Source organism: Neoarius graeffei, chromosome 2, assembly GCF_027579695.1.
Source record: "Neoarius graeffei isolate fNeoGra1 chromosome 2, fNeoGra1.pri, whole genome shotgun sequence".
Classification (NCBI taxonomy): Eukaryota; Metazoa; Chordata; class Actinopteri; order Siluriformes; family Ariidae; genus Neoarius; species Neoarius graeffei.
The window spans coordinates 123,379,975-123,402,961 of NC_083570.1; the positions used below are offsets into that span (position 1 = coordinate 123,379,975).

Below are 22,987 nucleotides of genomic sequence, written 5' to 3' on the forward strand. Positions count from 1 at the left end.
CGCTGTGTTAGCAGTTTGATGCTAAATGTTATTACAGTGTAATTTATGTATTTTCTCATTAATTTTTCAACGTATCTCAGGTAAATGTTGACATTGTAGATAATTCTGTGCTATTTCCGTGTTTGCTGTGTTAGCAATTTGATGCTAAATGTTATTACAGTGTAATTTAGGTATTTTCTCATTAATTTTTCAACATATCTGAGGTAAATGTTGACGTTCTGGATGACTCTATGTCATTTCCACTGTCACTGTGTTAGGAGTTTGATGCTAAATGTTATTACAGTGTAATTTAAATATTTTCCTGTTAATTTTTCATCACATCTGAGGTAAATGTTGACGTTCTGGATGACTCTGTCATTTCCACTATCACTGTGTTAGCAGTTTGATGCTAAATGTTATTAAAGTGTAATTTATGTATTTTGTCATTAATTTTTCAACTTATCTGAGGTAAATGTTGACATTGTAGATATTTCTGTGCTATTTCCATGTTTGCTATGTTAGCAGGTTGATGCTAAATGTTATTACAGTGTAATTTAGGTATTTTCCTGTTAATTTTTCAACACATCTGAGGTATAAGTTGACCTTCTGGATGACTCTGTCATTTCCACTGTCGCTGTGTTAGCAGGTTGATGATACATAAATTACATTGTAATAACATTTATTTTCTCATTAATTTTTCAACGTATCTGAGGTAAATGTTGACATTGTGGGTAATTCTGTGGCATTCCCATGCTCGCTGTGTTAGCAGTTTGATGCTAAATGTTATTACAGTGTAATTTATGTATTTTGTCATTAATTTTTCAACTTATCTGAGGTAAATGTTGACATTGTAGATAATTCTGTGCTATTTCCGTGTTTGCTGTGTTAGCAGTTTGATGCTAAATGTTACTACAGTATAATTTAGGTATTTTCCTGTTAATTTTTCAACACATGTGACGTAAAAGTTGACGTTCTGGATGACTCTGTCATTTCCACTATCACTGTGTTAGCAGGTTGATGCTAAATGTTATTACAGTGTAATTTAGGTATTTTCTCATTAATTTTTCAACATATCTGTGGTAAATGTTAACATTGTAGGTAATTCTGTGACATTTCCATGCTCGCTGATTTAGTACTTTGATGCTAAATGTTATTACAGTGTAATTTAGGTATTTTCTTATTCATTTTTCAACACCTCTGAGGTAAAAGTTGATGTTCTGGATGACTCTATGTTATTTCCACTGTCACTGTGGTAGCAGTTTGATGCTAAATGTTATTACAGTGTAATTTAGGTATTTTCTCATTAATTTTTCATCGTATCTGAGGTAAATGTTGACGTTCTGGATGACGCTATGTCATTTCCACTGTCACTGTGTTAGCAGTTTGATTCTAAATGTTATTACAGTGTAATTTAAATATTTTCCTGTTAATTTTTCATCACATCTGAGGTAAATGTTGACGTTCTGGATGACTCTGTCATTTCCACTGTCGCTGTGTTAGCAGTTTGATGCTAAATGTTATTACAGTGTAATTTATGTATTTTCTCATTAATTTTTCAACGTATCTCAGGTAAATGTTGACATTGTAGATAATTCTGTGCTATTTCCGTGTTTGCTGTGTTAGCACTTTGATGCTAAATGTTATTACAGTGTAATTTAAATATTTTCCTGTTAATTTTTCAACACATCTGAGGTAAAAGTTGACGTTCTGGATGACTCTGTCATTTCCACTGTCACTGTGTTAGCTGGTTGATGCTAAATGTTATTACAGTGTAATATAGGTATTTTCTCATTAATTTTTCAACATATCTGTGGTAAATGTTAACATTTTAGGTAATTCTGTGGCATTTCCATGTCCGCTGTTTTAGTAGTTTGATGCTAAATGTTATTACAGTGTAATTTAGGTATTTTCTCATTAATTTTTCAATGTATCTGAGGTAAATGTTGACATTGTAGATAATTCTGTGCCATTTCCGTGTTTGTTGTGTTAGCAGTTTGATGTTAAGTTCAATTACAGTGTAATTTAATTATTTTCATAATAATTTTTCAACACATCTGAGGTAAATGTTGACGTTCTGGATGACTCTGTCATTTCCACTGTCACTGTATTAGCAGTTTGATGCTAAATGTTATTAGAGTGTAATTTAGGTATTTTCTCATTAATTTTTCAACGTTTCTGAGGTAAATGTTAACATTGTGGGTAATTCTGTGGCATTCCCATGCACGCTGTGTTAGCAGTTTGATGCTAAATGTTATTACAGTGTAATTTAAATATTTTCCTGTTAATTTTTCAACACATCTGAGGTAAATGTTGACGTTCTGGATTACTCTGTCATTTCCACTGTCACTGTGTTAGCAGTTTGATGCTAAATGTTATTACAGTGTAAATTAAATATTTTCCTGTTAATTTTTCAACACATCTGAGGTAAAAGTTGACGTTCTGGATGACTCTGTCATTTCCACTGTCACTGTGTTAGCTGGTTGATGCTAAATGTTATTACAGTGTAATTTAGGTATTTTCTTATTCATTTTTCAACACCTCTGAGGTAAAAGTTGATGTTCTGGATGACTCTATGTTATTTCCACTGTCACTGTGGTAGCAGTTTGATGCTAAATGTTATTACAGTGTAATTTAGGTATTTTCTCATTAATTTTTCAACGTATCTGAGGTAAATGTTGACGTTCTGGATGACGCTATGTCATTTCCACTGTCACTGTGTTAGCTGGTTGATGCTAAATGTTATTACAATGTAATTTAGGTATTTTCTCATTAATTTTTCAACATATCTGTGGTAAATGTTAACATTGTAGGTAATTCTGTGGCATTTCCATGCTCGCTGTTTTAGTAGTTTGATGCTATATGTTATTACAGTGTAATTTAAATATTTTCCTGTTAATTTTTCAACACATCTGAGGTAAAAGTTGACGTTCTGGATGACTCTGTCATTTCCACTGTCACTGTGTTAGCAGTTTGATGCTAAATGTTATTACATTGTAATTTATGTATTTTCTCATTAATTTTTCAATGTATCTGAGGTGAATGTTGACATTGTAGATAATTCTGTGCCATTTCCGTGTTTGTTGTGTAAGCAGTTTGATGTTAAGTGCAATTACAGTGTAATTTAAGTATTTTCATAATAATTTTTCAACACATCTGAGGTAAATGTTGACGTTCTGGATGACTCTGTCATTTCCACTGTCGCTGTGTTAGCAGTTTGATGCTAAATGTTATTACAGTGTAATTTATGTATTTTCTCATAAATTTTTCAACATATCTGTGGTAAATGTTAACATTGTAGGTAATTCTGTGGCATTTCCATGCCCGCTGTTTTTGTAGTTTGATGCTAAATGTTATTACAGTGTAATTTAGGTATTTTCTCATTAATTTTTCAATGTATCTGAGGTAAATTTTGACATTGTAGATAATTCTGTGCCATTTCCGTGTTTGTTGTGTTAGTAGTTTGATGTTAAGTGCAATTACAGTGTAATTTAAGTATTTTCGTAATAATTTTTCAACACATCTGAGGTAAATGTTGACGTTCTCGATGACTCTGTCATTTCCACTGTCACTGTGTTAGCAGTTTGATGCTAAATGTTATTAGAGTGTAATTTAGGTATTTTCTCATTAATTTTTCAACGTATCTGAGGTAAATGTTAACATTGTAGGTATTTCTGTGGCATTCCCATGCACGCTGTGTTAGCAGTTTGATGCTAAATGTCATTACAGTGTAATTTAAATATTTTCCTGTAAATTTTTCAACACATCTGAGGTAAAAGTTTACATTCTGGATGACTCTGTCATTTCCACTGTCGCTGTGTTAGCAGTTTGATGCTAAATGTCATTACAGTGTAATTTAAATATTTTCCTGTAAATTTTTCAACACATCTGAGGTAAAAGTTTACATTCTGGATGACTCTGTCATTTCCACTGTCGCTGTGTTAGCAGTTTGATGATACATAAATTACAATGTAAAAACATTTATTTTCTTATTAATTTTTCAATGTATCTGAGGTAAATGTTGACATTGTGGGTAATTCTGTGGCATTCCCATGCTCGCTGTGTTAGCAGGTTGATGCTAAATATTATTACAGTGTAACTTAGGTATTTTCTCATTAATTTTTCAACGTATCTGAGGTAAATGTTGACGTTCTGGATGACTCTGTCATTTCCACTGTCACTGTGTTAGGAGTTTGATGCTAAATGTTATTACAGTGTAATTTAAGTATTTTCTTATTCATTTTTCAACATATCTGAGGTAAATGTTAACATTGTAGGTAATTCTGTGGCATTTCCATGCTCGCTGTTTTAGTAGTTTGATGCTAAATTTTATTACAGTGTAATTTAGGTATTTTCTTATTCATTTTTCAACACATCTGAGGTAAAAGTTGACGTTCTGGATGACTGTCATTTCCACTGTCACTGTGTTAGCAGGTTGATGCTAAATGTTATTACAGTGTAATTTAGGTATTTTCTCATTAATTTTTCAAAATATCTGAGGTAAATGTTAACATTGTAGGTAATTCTGTGGCATTCCCATGCTCGCTGTGTTAGCAGTTTGATGCTAAATGTTATTACAGTGTAATTTAAATATTTTCCTGTTAATTTTTCAACCCATCGGAGGTAAATGTTGACGTTCTGGATGACTGTGTCATTTCCACTGTCACTGTGTTAGCAGTTTGATGCTAAATGTTATTACAGTGTAATTTATGTATTTTGTCATTAATTTTTCAACTTACCTGAGGTAAATGTTGACATTGTAGATAATTCTGTGCTATTTCCGTGTTTGCTGTGTTAGCAGTTTGATGCTAAATGTTACTACAGTGTAATTTAGGTATTTTCCTGTTAATTTTTCAACACATCTGAGGTAAAAGTTGACGTTCTGGATGACTCTGTAATTTCCACTGTCACTGTGTTAGCAGGTTGATGCTAAATGTTATTACAGTGTAATTTAGGTATTTTCTCATTAATTTTTCAACGTATCTTAGGGAAATGTTAACATTTTGGGTAATTCTGTGGCATTCCCATGCACGCTGTGTTAGCAGTTTGATGCTAAATGTTATTACAGTGTAATTTAAATATTTTCCTGTTAATTTTTCAACACATCTGAGGTAAAAGTTGACGTTCTGGATGTCTCTGTCATTTCCACTGTCACTGTGTTAGCTGGTTGATGCTAAATGTTATTACAATGTAATTTAGGTATTTTCTCATTAATTTTTCAACATATCTGTGGTAAATGTTAACATTGTAGGTAATTCTGTGGCATTTCCATGCTCGCTGTTTTAGTAGTTTGATGCTATATGTTATTACAGTGTAATTTAAATATTTTCCTGTTAATTTTTCAACACATCTGAGGTAAAAGTTGACGTTCTGGATGACTCTGTCATTTCCACTGTCACTGTGTTAGCAGTTTGATGCTAAATGTTATTACATTGTAATTTATGTATTTTCTCATTAATTTTTCAATGTATCTGAGGTGAATGTTGACATTGTAGATAATTCTGTGCCATTTCCATGTTTGTTGTGTAAGCAGTTTGATGTTAAGTGCAATTACAGTGTAATTTAAGTATTTTCATAATAATTTTTCAACACATCTGAGGTAAATGTTGACGTTCTGGATGACTCTGTCATTTCCACTGTCGCTGTGTTAGCAGTTTGATGCTAAATGTTATTACAGTGTAATTTATGTATTTTCTCATAAATTTTTCAACATATCTGTGGTAAATGTTAACATTGTAGGTAATTCTGTGGCATTTCCATGCCCGCTGTTTTTGTAGTTTGATGCTAAATGTTATTACAGTGTAATTTAGGTATTTTCTCATTAATTTTTCAATGTATCTGAGGTAAATTTTGACATTGTAGATAATTCTGTGCCATTTCCGTGTTTGTTGTGTTAGTAGTTTGATGTTAAGTGCAATTACAGTGTAATTTAAGTATTTTCGTAATAATTTTTCAACACATCTGAGGTAAATGTTGACGTTCTCGATGACTCTGTCATTTCCACTGTCACTGTGTTAGCAGTTTGATGCTAAATGTTATTAGAGTGTAATTTAGGTATTTTCTCATTAATTTTTCAACGTATCTGAGGTAAATGTTAACATTGTAGGTATTTCTGTGGCATTCCCATGCACGCTGTGTTAGCAGTTTGATGCTAAATGTCATTACAGTGTAATTTAAATATTTTCCTGTAAATTTTTCAACACATCTGAGGTAAAAGTTTACATTCTGGATGACTCTGTCATTTCCACTGTCGCTGTGTTAGCAGTTTGATGATACATAAATTACAATGTAAAAACATTTATTTTCTTATTAATTTTTCAATGTATCTGAGGTAAATGTTGACATTGTGGGTAATTCTGTGGCATTCCCATGCTCGCTGTGTTAGCAGGTTGATGCTAAATATTATTACAGTGTAACTTAGGTATTTTCTCATTAATTTTTCAACGTATCTGAGGTAAATGTTGACGTTCTGGATGACTCTGTCATTTCCACTGTCACTGTGTTAGGAGTTTGATGCTAAATGTTATTACAGTGTAATTTAAGTATTTTCTTATTCATTTTTCAACATATCTGAGGTAAATGTTAACATTGTAGGTAATTCTGTGGCATTTCCATGCTCGCTGTTTTAGTAGTTTGATGCTAAATTTTATTACAGTGTAATTTAGGTATTTTCTTATTCATTTTTCAACACATCTGAGGTAAAAGTTGACGTTCTGGATGACTGTCATTTCCACTGTCACTGTGTTAGCAGGTTGATGCTAAATGTTATTACAGTGTAATTTAGGTATTTTCTCATTAATTTTTCAAAATATCTGAGGTAAATGTTAACATTGTAGGTAATTCTGTGGCATTCCCATGCTCGCTGTGTTAGCAGTTTGATGCTAAAGGTTATTACAGTGTAATTTAAATATTTTCCTGTTAATTTTTCAACCCATCGGAGGTAAATTTTGACGTTCTGGATGACTGTGTCATTTCCACTGTCACTGTGTTAGCAGTTTGATGCTAAATGTTATTACAGTGTAATTTATGTATTTTGTCATTAATTTTTCAACTTACCTGAGGTAAATGTTGACATTGTAGATAATTCTGTGCTATTTCCGTGTTTGCTGTGTTAGCAGTTTGATGCTAAATGTTACTACAGTGTAATTTAGGTATTTTCCTGTTAATTTTTCAACACATCTGAGGTAAAAGTTGACGTTTTGGATGACTCTGTAATTTCCACTGTCACTGTGTTAGCAGGTTGATGCTAAATGTTATTACAGTGTAATTTAGGTATTTTCTCATTAATTTTTCAACGTATCTTAGGGAAATGTTAACATTTTGGGTAATTCTGTGGCATTCCCATGCACGCTGTGTTAGCAGTTTGATGCTAAATGTTATTACAGTGTAATTACATATTTTCCTCTTAATTTTTCAACACATCTGAGGTAAATGTTGACGTTCTGGATGACTCTGTCATTTCCACTGTCGCTGTGTTAGCAGTTTGATGCTAAATGTTATTACAGTGTAATTTAAATATTTTCCTGTTAATTTTTCTACACAACTGAGGTAAATGTTAACATTGTAGGTAATTCTGTGGCATTCCCATGCTCGCTGTGTTAGCAGTTTGATGCTAAATGTCATTATAGTGTAATTTAAATATTTTCCTGTTAATTTTTCAACACATCTGAGGTAAAAGTTGATGTTCTGGATGACTCTATGTTATTTCCACTGTCACTGTATTAACAGTTTGATGCTAAATGTTATTACAGTGTAATTTAGGTATTTTTTCATTAATTTTTCAATGCATCTGAGGTAAATGTTGACGTTCTGGATGACTCTATGTCATTTCCACTGTCGCTGTGTTAGCAGTTTGATGCTAAATGTTATTACAGTGTAATTTAAATATTTTCCTGTTAATTTTTCATCACATCTGAGGTAAATGTTGACGTTCTGGATGACTGTCATTTCCACTATCACTGTGTTAGCAGTTTGATGCTAAATGTTATTAAAGTGTAATTTATGTATTTTGTCATTAATTTTTCAACTTATCTGAGGTAAATGTTGACATTGTAGATATTTCTGTGCTATTTCCGTGTTTGCTATGTTAGCAGGTTGATGCTAAATGTTATTACAGTGTAATTTAGGTATTTTCTCATTAATTTTTCAACATATCTGTGGTAAATGTTAACATTGTAGGTAATTCTGTGGCATTTCCATGCTCGCTGTTTTAGTAGTTTGATGCTAAATGTTATTACAGTGTAATTTAGGTATTTTCTTATTCATTTTTCAACACCTCTGAGGTAAAAGTTGATGTTCTGGATGACTCTATGTTATTTCCACTGTCACTGTGTTAGCAGTTTGATGCTAAATGATATTACAGTGTAATTTAGGTATTTTCTCATTAATTTTTCAACGTATCTGAGGTAAATGTTGACATTCTGGATGACTCTATGTCATTTCCACTGTCACTGTGTTAGGAGTTTGATGCTAAATGTTATTACAGTGTAATTTAATTATTTTCCTGTTAATTTTTCAACACATCTGAGGTAAATGTTGACGTTCTGGATGACTCTGTCATTTCCACTGTCGCTGTGTTAGCAGTTTGATGCTAAATGTTATTACAGTGTAATTTAAATATTTTCCTGTTAAATTTTCATCACATCTGAGGTAAATGTTGACGTTCTGGATGACTCTGTCATTTCCACTGTCGCTGTGTTAGCAGTTTGATGCTAAATGTTATTACAGTGTAATTTAAATATTTTCCTGTTAATTTTTCATCACATCTGAGGTAAATGTTGACGTTCTGGATGACTCTGTCATTTCCACTGTCGCTGTGTTAGCAGTTTGATGCTAAATGTTATTACAGTGTAATTTATGTATTTTCTCATTAATTTTTCAACGTATCTCAGGTAAATGTTGACATTGTAGATAATTCTGTGCTATTTCCGTGATTGCTGTGTTAGCAATTTGATGCTAAATGTTATTACAGTGTAATTTAGGTATTTTCTCATTAATTTTTCAACATATCTGAGGTAAATGTTGACGTTCTGGATGACTCTATGTCATTTCCACTGTCACTGTGTTAGGAGTTTGATGCTAAATGTTATTACAGTGTAATTTAAATATTTTCCTGTTAATTTTTCATCACATCTGAGGTAAATGTTGACGTTCTGGATGACTCTGTCATTTCCACTATCACTGTGTTAGCAGTTTGATGCTAAATGTTATTAAAGTGTAATTTATGTATTTTGTCATTAATTTTTCAACTTATCTGAGGTAAATGTTGACATTGTAGATATTTCTGTGCTATTTCCATGTTTGCTATGTTAGCAGGTTGATGCTAAATGTTATTACAGTGTAATTTAGGTATTTTCCTGTTAATTTTTCAACACATCTGAGGTATAAGTTGACCTTCTGGATGACTCTGTCATTTCCACTGTCGCTGTGTTAGCAGGTTGATGATACATAAATTACATTGTAATAACATTTATTTTCTCATTAATTTTTCAACGTATCTGAGGTAAATGTTGACATTGTGGGTAATTCTGTGGCATTCCCATGCTCGCTGTGTTAGCAGTTTGATGCTAAATGTTATTACAGTGTAATTTATGTATTTTGTCATTAATTTTTCAACTTATCTGAGGTAAATGTTGACATTGTAGATAATTCTGTGCTATTTCCGTGTTTGCTGTGTTAGCAGTTTGATGCTAAATGTTACTACAGTATAATTTAGGTATTTTCCTGTTAATTTTTCAACACATGTGACGTAAAAGTTGACGTTCTGGATGACTCTGTCATTTCCACTATCACTGTGTTAGCAGGTTGATGCTAAATGTTATTACAGTGTAATTTAGGTATTTTCTCATTAATTTTTCAATGTATCTGAGGTAAATTTTGACATTGTAGATAATTCTGTGCCATTTCCGTGTTTGTTGTGTTAGTAGTTTGATGTTAAGTGCAATTACAGTGTAATTTAAGTATTTTCGTAATAATTTTTCAACACATCTGAGGTAAATGTTGACGTTCTCGATGACTCTGTCATTTCCACTGTCACTGTGTTAGCAGTTTGATGCTAAATGTTATTAGAGTGTAATTTAGGTATTTTCTCATTAATTTTTCAACGTATCTGAGGTAAATGTTAACATTGTAGGTATTTCTGTGGCATTCCCATGCACGCTGTGTTAGCAGTTTGATGCTAAATGTCATTACAGTGTAATTTAAATATTTTCCTGTAAATTTTTCAACACATCTGAGGTAAAAGTTTACATTCTGGATGACTCTGTCATTTCCACTGTCGCTGTGTTAGCAGTTTGATGCTAAATGTCATTACAGTGTAATTTAAATATTTTCCTGTAAATTTTTCAACACATCTGAGGTAAAAGTTTACATTCTGGATGACTCTGTCATTTCCACTGTCGCTGTGTTAGCAGTTTGATGATACATAAATTACAATGTAAAAACATTTATTTTCTTATTAATTTTTCAATGTATCTGAGGTAAATGTTGACATTGTGGGTAATTCTGTGGCATTCCCATGCTCGCTGTGTTAGCAGGTTGATGCTAAATATTATTACAGTGTAACTTAGGTATTTTCTCATTAATTTTTCAACGTATCTGAGGTAAATGTTGACGTTCTGGATGACTCTGTCATTTCCACTGTCACTGTGTTAGGAGTTTGATGCTAAATGTTATTACAGTGTAATTTAAGTATTTTCTTATTCATTTTTCAACATATCTGAGGTAAATGTTAACATTGTAGGTAATTCTGTGGCATTTCCATGCTCGCTGTTTTAGTAGTTTGATGCTAAATTTTATTACAGTGTAATTTAGGTATTTTCTTATTCATTTTTCAACACATCTGAGGTAAAAGTTGACGTTCTGGATGACTGTCATTTCCACTGTCACTGTGTTAGCAGGTTGATGCTAAATGTTATTACAGTGTAATTTAGGTATTTTCTCATTAATTTTTCAAAATATCTGAGGTAAATGTTAACATTGTAGGTAATTCTGTGGCATTCCCATGCTCGCTGTGTTAGCAGTTTGATGCTAAATGTTATTACAGTGTAATTTAAATATTTTCCTGTTAATTTTTCAACCCATCGGAGGTAAATGTTGACGTTCTGGATGACTGTGTCATTTCCACTGTCACTGTGTTAGCAGTTTGATGCTAAATGTTATTACAGTGTAATTTATGTATTTTGTCATTAATTTTTCAACTTACCTGAGGTAAATGTTGACATTGTAGATAATTCTGTGCTATTTCCGTGTTTGCTGTGTTAGCAGTTTGATGCTAAATGTTACTACAGTGTAATTTAGGTATTTTCCTGTTAATTTTTCAACACATCTGAGGTAAAAGTTGACGTTCTGGATGACTCTGTAATTTCCACTGTCACTGTGTTAGCAGGTTGATGCTAAATGTTATTACAGTGTAATTTAGGTATTTTCTCATTAATTTTTCAACGTATCTTAGGGAAATGTTAACATTTTGGGTAATTCTGTGGCATTCCCATGCACGCTGTGTTAGCAGTTTGATGCTAAATGTTATTACAGTGTAATTTAAATATTTTCCTGTTAATTTTTCAACACATCTGAGGTAAAAGTTGACGTTCTGGATGTCTCTGTCATTTCCACTGTCACTGTGTTAGCTGGTTGATGCTAAATGTTATTACAATGTAATTTAGGTATTTTCTCATTAATTTTTCAACATATCTGTGGTAAATGTTAACATTGTAGGTAATTCTGTGGCATTTCCATGCTCGCTGTTTTAGTAGTTTGATGCTATATGTTATTACAGTGTAATTTAAATATTTTCCTGTTAATTTTTCAACACATCTGAGGTAAAAGTTGACGTTCTGGATGACTCTGTCATTTCCACTGTCACTGTGTTAGCAGTTTGATGCTAAATGTTATTACATTGTAATTTATGTATTTTCTCATTAATTTTTCAATGTATCTGAGGTGAATGTTGACATTGTAGATAATTCTGTGCCATTTCCATGTTTGTTGTGTAAGCAGTTTGATGTTAAGTGCAATTACAGTGTAATTTAAGTATTTTCATAATAATTTTTCAACACATCTGAGGTAAATGTTGACGTTCTGGATGACTCTGTCATTTCCACTGTCGCTGTGTTAGCAGTTTGATGCTAAATGTTATTACAGTGTAATTTATGTATTTTCTCATAAATTTTTCAACATATCTGTGGTAAATGTTAACATTGTAGGTAATTCTGTGGCATTTCCATGCCCGCTGTTTTTGTAGTTTGATGCTAAATGTTATTACAGTGTAATTTAGGTATTTTCTCATTAATTTTTCAATGTATCTGAGGTAAATTTTGACATTGTAGATAATTCTGTGCCATTTCCGTGTTTGTTGTGTTAGTAGTTTGATGTTAAGTGCAATTACAGTGTAATTTAAGTATTTTCGTAATAATTTTTCAACACATCTGAGGTAAATGTTGACGTTCTCGATGACTCTGTCATTTCCACTGTCACTGTGTTAGCAGTTTGATGCTAAATGTTATTAGAGTGTAATTTAGGTATTTTCTCATTAATTTTTCAACGTATCTGAGGTAAATGTTAACATTGTAGGTATTTCTGTGGCATTCCCATGCACGCTGTGTTAGCAGTTTGATGCTAAATGTCATTACAGTGTAATTTAAATATTTTCCTGTAAATTTTTCAACACATCTGAGGTAAAAGTTTACATTCTGGATGACTCTGTCATTTCCACTGTCGCTGTGTTAGCAGTTTGATGATACATAAATTACAATGTAAAAACATTTATTTTCTTATTAATTTTTCAATGTATCTGAGGTAAATGTTGACATTGTGGGTAATTCTGTGGCATTCCCATGCTCGCTGTGTTAGCAGGTTGATGCTAAATATTATTACAGTGTAACTTAGGTATTTTCTCATTAATTTTTCAACGTATCTGAGGTAAATGTTGACGTTCTGGATGACTCTGTCATTTCCACTGTCAGTGTGATAGGAGTTTGATGCTAAATGTTATTACAGTGTAATTTAAGTATTTTCTTATTCATTTTTCAACATATCTGAGGTAAATGTTAACATTGTAGGTAATTCTGTGGCATTTCCATGCTCGCTGTTTTAGTAGTTTGATGCTAAATTTTATTACAGTGTAATTTAGGTATTTTCTTATTCATTTTTCAACACATCTGAGGTAAAAGTTGACGTTCTGGATGACTGTCATTTCCACTGTCACTGTGTTAGCAGGTTGATGCTAAATGTTATTACAGTGTAATTTAGGTATTTTCTCATTAATTTTTCAAAATATCTGAGGTAAATGTTAACATTGTAGGTAATTCTGTGGCATTCCCATGCTCGCTGTGTTAGCAGTTTGATGCTAAAGGTTATTACAGTGTAATTTAAATATTTTCCTGTTAATTTTTCAACCCATCGGAGGTAAATGTTGACGTTCTGGATGACTGTGTCATTTCCACTGTCACTGTGTTAGCAGTTTGATGCTAAATGTTATTACAGTGTAATTTATGTATTTTGTCATTAATTTTTCAACTTACCTGAGGTAAATGTTGACATTGTAGATAATTCTGTGCTATTTCCGTGTTTGCTGTGTTAGCAGTTTGATGCTAAATGTTACTACAGTGTAATTTAGGTATTTTCCTGTTAATTTTTCAACACATCTGAGGTAAAAGTTGACGTTCTGGATGACTCTGTAATTTCCACTGTCACTGTGTTAGCAGGTTGATGCTAAATGTTATTACAGTGTAATTTAGGTATTTTCTCATTAATTTTTCAACGTATCTTAGGGAAATGTTAACATTTTGGGTAATTCTGTGGCATTCCCATGCACGCTGTGTTAGCAGTTTGATGCTAAATGTTATTACAGTGTAATTACATATTTTCCTCTTAATTTTTCAACACATCTGAGGTAAATGTTGACGTTCTGGATGACTCTGTCATTTCCACTGTCGCTGTGTTAGCAGTTTGATGCTAAATGTTATTACAGTGTAATTTAAATATTTTCCTGTTAATTTTTCTACACAACTGAGGTAAATGTTAACATTGTAGGTAATTCTGTGGCATTCCCATGCTCGCTGTGTTAGCAGTTTGATGCTAAATGTCATTATAGTGTAATTTAAATATTTTCCTGTTAATTTTTCAACACATCTGAGGTAAAAGTTGATGTTCTGGATGACTCTATGTTATTTCCACTGTCACTGTATTAACAGTTTGATGCTAAATGTTATTACAGTGTAATTTAGGTATTTTTTCATTAATTTTTCAATGCATCTGAGGTAAATGTTGACGTTCTGGATGACTCTATGTCATTTCCACTGTCGCTGTGTTAGCAGTTTGATGCTAAATGTTATTACAGTGTAATTTAAATATTTTCCTGTTAATTTTTCATCACATCTGAGGTAAATGTTGACGTTCTGGATGACTGTCATTTCCACTATCACTGTGTTAGCAGTTTGATGCTAAATGTTATTAAAGTGTAATTTATGTATTTTGTCATTAATTTTTCAACTTATCTGAGGTAAATGTTGACATTGTAGATATTTCTGTGCTATTTCCGTGTTTGCTATGTTAGCAGGTTGATGCTAAATGTTATTACAGTGTAATTTAGGTATTTTCTCATTAATTTTTCAACATATCTGTGGTAAATGTTAACATTGTAGGTAATTCTGTGGCATTTCCATGCTCGCTGTTTTAGTAGTTTGATGCTAAATGTTATTACAGTGTAATTTAGGTATTTTCTTATTCATTTTTCAACACCTCTGAGGTAAAAGTTGATGTTCTGGATGACTCTATGTTATTTCCACTGTCACTGTGTTAGCAGTTTGATGCTAAATGATATTACAGTGTAATTTAGGTATTTTCTCATTAATTTTTCAACGTATCTGAGGTAAATGTTGACATTCTGGATGACTCTATGTCATTTCCACTGTCACTGTGTTAGGAGTTTGATGCTAAATGTTATTACAGTGTAATTTAATTATTTTCCTGTTAATTTTTCAACACATCTGAGGTAAATGTTGACGTTCTGGATGACTCTGTCATTTCCACTGTCGCTGTGTTAGCAGTTTGATGCTAAATGTTATTACAGTGTAATTTAAATATTTTCCTGTTAAATTTTCATCACATCTGAGTTAAATGTTGACGTTCTGGATGACTCTGTCATTTCCACTGTCGCTGTGTTAGCAGTTTGATGCTAAATGTTATTACAGTGTAATTTAAATATTTTCCTGTTAATTTTTCATCACATCTGAGGTAAATGTTGACGTTCTGGATGACTCTGTCATTTCCACTGTCGCTGTGTTAGCAGTTTGATGCTAAATGTTATTACAGTGTAATTTATGTATTTTCTCATTAATTTTTCAACGTATCTCAGGTAAATGTTGACATTGTAGATAATTCTGTGCTATTTCCGTGTTTGCTGTGTTAGCAATTTGATGCTAAATGTTATTACAGTGTAATTTAGGTATTTTCTCATTAATTTTTCAACATATCTGAGGTAAATGTTGACGTTCTTGATGACTCTATGTCATTTCCACTGTCACTGTGTTAGGAGTTTGATGCTAAATGTTATTACAGTGTAATTTAAATATTTTCCTGTTAATTTTTCATCACATCTGAGGTAAATGTTGACGTTCTGGATGACTCTGTCATTTCCACTATCACTGTGTTAGCAGTTTGATGCTAAATGTTATTAAAGTGTAATTTATGTATTTTGTCATTAATTTTTCAACTTATCTGAGGTAAATGTTGACATTGTAGATATTTCTGTGCTATTTCCATGTTTGCTATGTTAGCAGGTTGATGCTAAATGTTATTACAGTGTAATTTAGGTATTTTCCTGTTAATTTTTCAACACATCTGAGGTATAAGTTGACCTTCTGGATGACTCTGTCATTTCCACTGTCGCTGTGTTAGCAGGTTGATGATACATAAATTACATTGTAATAACATTTATTTTCTCATTAATTTTTCAACGTATCTGAGGTAAATGTTGACATTGTGGGTAATTCTGTGGCATTCCCATGCTCGCTGTGTTAGCAGTTTGATGCTAAATGTTATTACAGTGTAATTTATGTATTTTGTCATTAATTTTTCAACTTATCTGAGGTAAATGTTGACATTGTAGATAATTCTGTGCTATTTCCGTGTTTGCTGTGTTAGCAGTTTGATGCTAAATGTTACTACAGTATAATTTAGGTATTTTCCTGTTAATTTTTCAACACATGTGACGTAAAAGTTGACGTTCTGGATGACTCTGTCATTTCCACTATCACTGTGTTAGCAGGTTGATGCTAAATGTTATTACAGTGTAATTTAGGTATTTTCTCATTAATTTTTCAACATATCTGTGGTAAATGTTAACATTGTAGGTAATTCTGTGACATTTCCATGCTCGCTGATTTAGTACTTTGATGCTAAATGTTATTACAGTGTAATTTAGGTATTTTCTTATTCATTTTTCAACACCTCTGAGGTAAAAGTTGATGTTCTGGATGACTCTATGTTATTTCCACTGTCACTGTGGTAGCAGTTTGATGCTAAATGTTATTACAGTGTAATTTAGGTATTTTCTCATTAATTTTTCATCGTATCTGAGGTAAATGTTGACGTTCTGGATGACGCTATGTCATTTCCACTGTCACTGTGTTAGCAGTTTGATGCTAAATGTTATTACAGTGTAATTTAAATATTTTCCTGTTAATTTTTCATCACATCTGAGGTAAATGTTGACGTTCTGGATGACTCTGTCATTTCCACTATCACTGTGTTAGCAGTTTGATGCTAAATGTTATTAAAGTGTAATTTATGTATTTTGTCATTAATTTTTCAACTTATCTGAGGTAAATGTTGACATTGTAGATATTTCTGTGCTATTTCCGTGTTTGCTATGTTAGCAGGTTGATGCTAAATGTTATTACAGTGTAATTTAGGTATTTTCTCATTAATTTTTCAACATATCTGTGGTAAATGTTAACATTGTAGGTAATTCTGTGGCATTTCCATGCTCGCTGTTTTAGTAGTTTGATGCTAAATGTTATTACAGTGTAATTTAGGTATTTTCTTATTCATTTTTCAACACCTCTGAGGTAAAAGTTGATGTTCTGGATGACTCTATGTTATTTCCACTGTCACTGTGTTAGCAGTTTGATGCTAAATGATATTACAGTGTAATTTAGGTATTTTCTCATTAATTTTTCAACGTATCTGAGGTAAATGTTGACGTTCTGGATGACTCTATGTCATTTCCACTGTCACTGTGTTAGGAGTTTGATGCTAAATGTTATTACAGTGTAATTTAAATATTTTCCTGTTAATTTTTCAACACATCTGAGGTAAATGTTGACGTTCTGGATGACTCTGTCATTTCCACTGTCGCTGTGTTAGCAGTTTGATGCTAAATGTTATTACAGTGTAATTTAAATATTTTCCTGTTAAATTTTCATCACATCTGAGTTAAATGTTGACGTTCTGGATGACTCTGTCATTTCCACTGTCGCTGTGTTAGCAGTTTGATGCTAAATGTTATTACAGTGTAATTTAAATATTTTCCTGTTAATTTTTCATCACATCTGAGGTAAATGTTGACGTTCTGGATGACTCTGTCATTTCCACTGTCGCTGTGTTAGCAGTTTGATGCTAAATGTTATTACAGTGTAATTTATGTATTTTCTCATTAATTTTTCAACGTATCTCAGGTAAATGTTGACATTGTAGATAATTCTGTGCTATTTCCGTGTTTGCTGTGTTAGCAATTTGATGCTAAATGTTATTACAGTGTAATTTAGGTATTTTCTCATTAATTTTTCAACATATCTGAGGTAAATGTTGACGTTCTTGATGACTCTATGTCATTTCCACTGTCACTGTGTTAGGAGTTTGATGCTAAATGTTATTACAGTGTAATTTAAATATTTTCCTGTTAATTTTTCATCACATCTGAGGTAAATGTTGACGTTCTGGATGACTCTGTCATTTCCACTATCACTGTGTTAGCAGTTTGATGCTAAATGTTATTAAAGTGTAATTTATGTATTTTGTCATTAATTTTTCAACTTATCTGAGGTAAATGTTGACATTGTAGATATTTCTGTGCTATTTCCATGTTTGCTATGTTAGCAGGTTGATGCTAAATGTTATTACAGTGTAATTTAGGTATTTTCCTGTTAATTTTTCAACACATCTGAGGTATAAGTTGACCTTCTGGATGACTCTGTCATTTCCACTGTCGCTGTGTTAGCAGGTTGATGATACATAAATTACATTGTAATAACATTTATTTTCTCATTAATTTTTCAACGTATCTGAGGTAAATGTTGACATTGTGGGTAATTCTGTGGCATTCCCATGCTCGCTGTGTTAGCAGTTTGATGCTAAATGTTATTACAGTGTAATTTATGTATTTTGTCATTAATTTTTCAACTTATCTGAGGTAAATGTTGACATTGTAGATAATTCTGTGCTATTTCCGTGTTTGCTGTGTTAGCAGTTTGATGCTAAATGTTACTACAGTATAATTTAGGTATTTTCCTGTTAATTTTTCAACACATGTGACGTAAAAGTTGACGTTCTGGATGACTCTGTCATTTCCACTATCACTGTGTTAGCAGGTTGATGCTAAATGTTATTACAGTGTAATTTAGGTATTTTCTCATTAATTTTTCAACATATCTGTGGTAAATGTTAACATTGTAGGTAATTCTGTGACATTTCCATGCTCGCTGATTTAGTACTTTGATGCTAAATGTTATTACAGTGTAATTTAGGTATTTTCTTATTCATTTTTCAACACCTCTGAGGTAAAAGTTGATGTTCTGGATGACTCTATGTTATTTCCACTGTCACTGTGGTAGCAGTTTGATGCTAAATGTTATTACAGTGTAATTTAGGTATTTTCTCATTAATTTTTCATCGTATCTGAGGTAAATGTTGACGTTCTGGATGACGCTATGTCATTTCCACTGTCACTGTGTTAGCAGTTTGATGCTAAATGTTATTACAGTGTAATTTAAATATTTTCCTGTTAATTTTTCATCACATCTGAGGTAAATGTTGACGTTCTGGATGACTCTGTCATTTCCACTGTCGCTGTGTTAGCAGTTTGATGCTAAATGTTATTACAGTGTAATTTATGTATTTTCTCATTAATTTTTCAACGTATCTCAGGTAAATGTTGACATTGTAGATAATTCTGTGCTATTTCCGTGTTTGCTGTGTTAGCACTTTGATGCTAAATGTTATTACAGTGTAATTTAAATATTTTCCTGTTAATTTTTCAACACATCTGAGGTAAAAGTTGACGTTCTGGATGACTCTGTCATTTCCACTGTCACTGTGTTAGCTGGTTGATGCTAAATGTTATTACAGTGTAATATAGGTATTTTCTCATTAATTTTTCAACATATCTGTGGTAAATGTTAACATTTTAGGTTATTCTGTGGCATTTCCATGTCCGCTGTTTTAGTAGTTTGATGCTAAATGTTATTACAGTGTAATTTAGGTATTTTCTCATTAATTTTTCAATGTATCTGAGGTAAATGTTGACATTGTAGATAATTCTGTGCCATTTCCGTGTTTGTTGTGTTAGCAGTTTGATGTTAAGTTCAATTACAGTGTAATTTAATTATTTTCATAATAATTTTTCAACACATCTGAGGTAAATGTTGACGTTCTGGATGACTCTGTCATTTCCACTGTCACTGTATTAGCAGTTTGATGCTAAATGTTATTAGAGTGTAATTTAGGTATTTTCTCATTAATTTTTCAACGTATCTGAGGTAAATGTTAACATTGTGGGTAATTCTGTGGCATTCCCATGCACGCTGTGTTAGCAGTTTGATGCTAAATGTTATTACAGTGTAATTTAAATATTTTCCTGTTAATTTTTCAACACATCTGAGGTAAATGTTGACGTTCTGGATTACTCTGTCATTTCCACTGTCACTGTGTTAGCAGTTTGATGCTAAATGTTATTACAGTGTAATTTAAATATTTTCCTGTTAATTTTTCAACACATCTGAGGTAAAAGTTGACGTTCTGGATGACTCTGTCATTTCCACTGTCACTGTATTAGCAGTTTGATGCTAAATGTTATTACAGTGTAATTTAGGTATTTTCTCATTAATTTTTCAATGCATCTGAGGTAAATGTTGACGTTCTGGATGACTCTATGTCATTTCCACTGTCGCTGTGTTAGCAGTTTGATGCTAAATGTTATTACAGTGTAATTTAAATATTTTCCTGTTAATTTTTCATCACATCTGAGGTAAATGTTGACGTTCTGGATGACTGTCATTTCCACTATCACTGTGTTAGCAGTTTGATGCTAAATGTTATTAAAGTGTAATTTATGTATTTTGTCATTAATTTTTCAACTTATCTGAGGTAAATGTTGACATTGTAGATATTTCTGTGCTATTTCCGTGTTTGCTATGTTAGCAGGTTGATGCTAAATGTTATTACAGTGTAATTTAGGTATTTTCTCATTAATTTTTCAACATATCTGTGGTAAATGTTAACATTGTAGGTAATTCTGTGGCATTTCCATGCTCGCTGTTTTAGTAGTTTGATGCTAAATGTTATTACAGTGTAATTTAGGTATTTTCTTATTCATTTTTCAACACCTCTGAGGTAAAAGTTGATGTTCTGGATGACTCTATGTTATTTCCACTGTCACTGTGTTAGCAGTTTGATGCTAAATGATATTACAGTGTAATTTAGGTATTTTCTCATTAATTTTTCAACGTATCTGAGGTAAATGTTGACGTTCTGGATGACTCTATGTCATTTCCACTGTCACTGTGTTAGGAGTTTGATGCTAAATGTTATTACAGTGTAATTTAAATATTTTCCTGTTAATTTTTCAACACATCTGAGGTAAATGTTGACGTTCTGGATGACTCTGTCATTTCCACTGTCACTGTGTTAGCAGTTTGATGCTAAATGTTATTACAGTGTAATTTAAATATTTTCCTGTTAAATTTTCATCACATCTGAGTTAAATGTTGACGTTCTGGATGACTCTGTCATTTCCACTGTCGCTGTGTTAGTAGTTTGATGCTAAATGTTATTACAGTGTAATTTAGGTATTTTCTTATTCATTTTTCAACACCTCTGAGGTAAAAGTTGATGTTCTGGATGACTCTATGTTATTTCCACTGTCACTGTGTTAGCAGTTTGATGCTAAATGTTATTAGAGTGTAATTTAGGTATTTTCTCATTAATTTTTCAACGTATCTGAGGTAAATGTTAACATTGTGGGTAATTCTGTGGCATTCCCATGCACGCTGTGTTAGCAGTTTGATGCTAAATGTTATTACAGTGTAATTTAAATATTTTCCTGTTAATTTTTCAACACATCTGAGGTAAATGTTGACGTTCTGGATTACTCTGTCATTTCCACTGTCACTGTGTTAGCAGTTTGATGCTAAATGTTATTACAGTGTAATTTAAATATTTTCCTGTTAATTTTTCAACACATCTGAGGTAAAAGTTGACGTTCTGGATGACTCTGTCATTTCCACTGTCACTGTATTAGCAGTTTGATGCTAAATGTTATTACAGTGTAATTTAGGTATTTTCTCATTAATTTTTCAATGCATCTGAGGTAAATGTTGACGTTCTGGATGACTCTATGTCATTTCCACTGTCGCTGTGTTAGCAGTTTGATGCTAAATGTTATTACAGTGTAATTTAAATATTTTCCTGTTAATTTTTCATCACATCTGAGGTAAATGTTGACGTTCTGGATGACTGTCATTTCCACTATCACTGTGTTAGCAGTTTGATGCTAAATGTTATTAAAGTGTAATTTATGTATTTTGTCATTAATTTTTCAACTTATCTGAGGTAAATGTTGACATTGTAGATATTTCTGTGCTATTTCCGTGTTTGCTATGTTAGCAGGTTGATGCTAAATGTTATTACAGTGTAATTTAGGTATTTTCTCATTAATTTTTCAACATATCTGTGGTAAATGTTAACATTGTAGGTAATTCTGTGGCATTTCCATGCTCGCTGTTTTAGTAGTTTGATGCTAAATGTTATTACAGTGTAATTTAGGTATTTTCTTATTCATTTTTCAACACCTCTGAGGTAAAAGTTGATGTTCTGGATGACTCTATGTTATTTCCACTGTCACTGTGTTAGCAGTTTGATGCTAAATGATATTACAGTGTAATTTAGGTATTTTCTCATTAATTTTTCAACGTATCTGAGGTAAATGTTGACGTTCTGGATGACTCTATGTCATTTCCACTGTCACTGTGTTAGGAGTTTGATGCTAAATGTTATTACAGTGTAATTTAAATATTTTCCTGTTAATTTTTCAACACATCTGAGGTAAATGTTGACGTTCTGGATGACTCTGTCATTTCCACTGTCGCTGTGTTAGCAGTTTGATGCTAAATGTTATTACAGTGTAATTTAAATATTTTCCTGTTAAATTTTCATCACATCTGAGTTAAATGTTGACGTTCTGGATGACTCTGTCATTTCCACTGTCGCTGTGTTAGCAGTTTGATGCTAAATGTTATTACAGTGTAATTTAAATATTTTCCTGTTAATTTTTCATCACATCTGAGGTAAATGTTGACGTTCTGGATGACTCTGTCATTTCCACTGTCGCTGTGTTAGCAGTTTGATGCTAAATGTTATTACAGTGTAATTTATGTATTTTCTCATTAATTTTTCAACGTATCTCAGGTAAATGTTGACATTGTAGATAATTCTGTGCTATTTCCGTGTTTGCTGTGTTAGCAATTTGATGCTAAATGTTATTACAGTGTAATTTAGGTATTTTCTCATTAATTTTTCAACATATCTGAGGTAAATGTTGACGTTCTTGATGACTCTATGTCATTTCCACTGTCACTGTGTTAGGAGTTTGATGCTAAATGTTATTACAGTGTAATTTAAATATTTTCCTGTTAATTTTTCATCACATCTGAGGTAAATGTTGACGTTCTGGATGACTCTGTCATTTCCACTATCACTGTGTTAGCAGTTTGATGCTAAATGTTATTAAAGTGTA

The 22,987-nt window shown here is 32.1% G+C and overlaps 1 protein-coding gene across 10 annotated transcripts in view; it reads left to right on the plus strand.

Moving 5' to 3' along the window:
* LOC132882239 (NACHT, LRR and PYD domains-containing protein 12-like) overlaps positions 1-22,987 on the plus strand; it is a 1,431,284-nt gene that overhangs the window by 275,028 nt on the left and 1,133,269 nt on the right. The window lies entirely within an intron of this gene.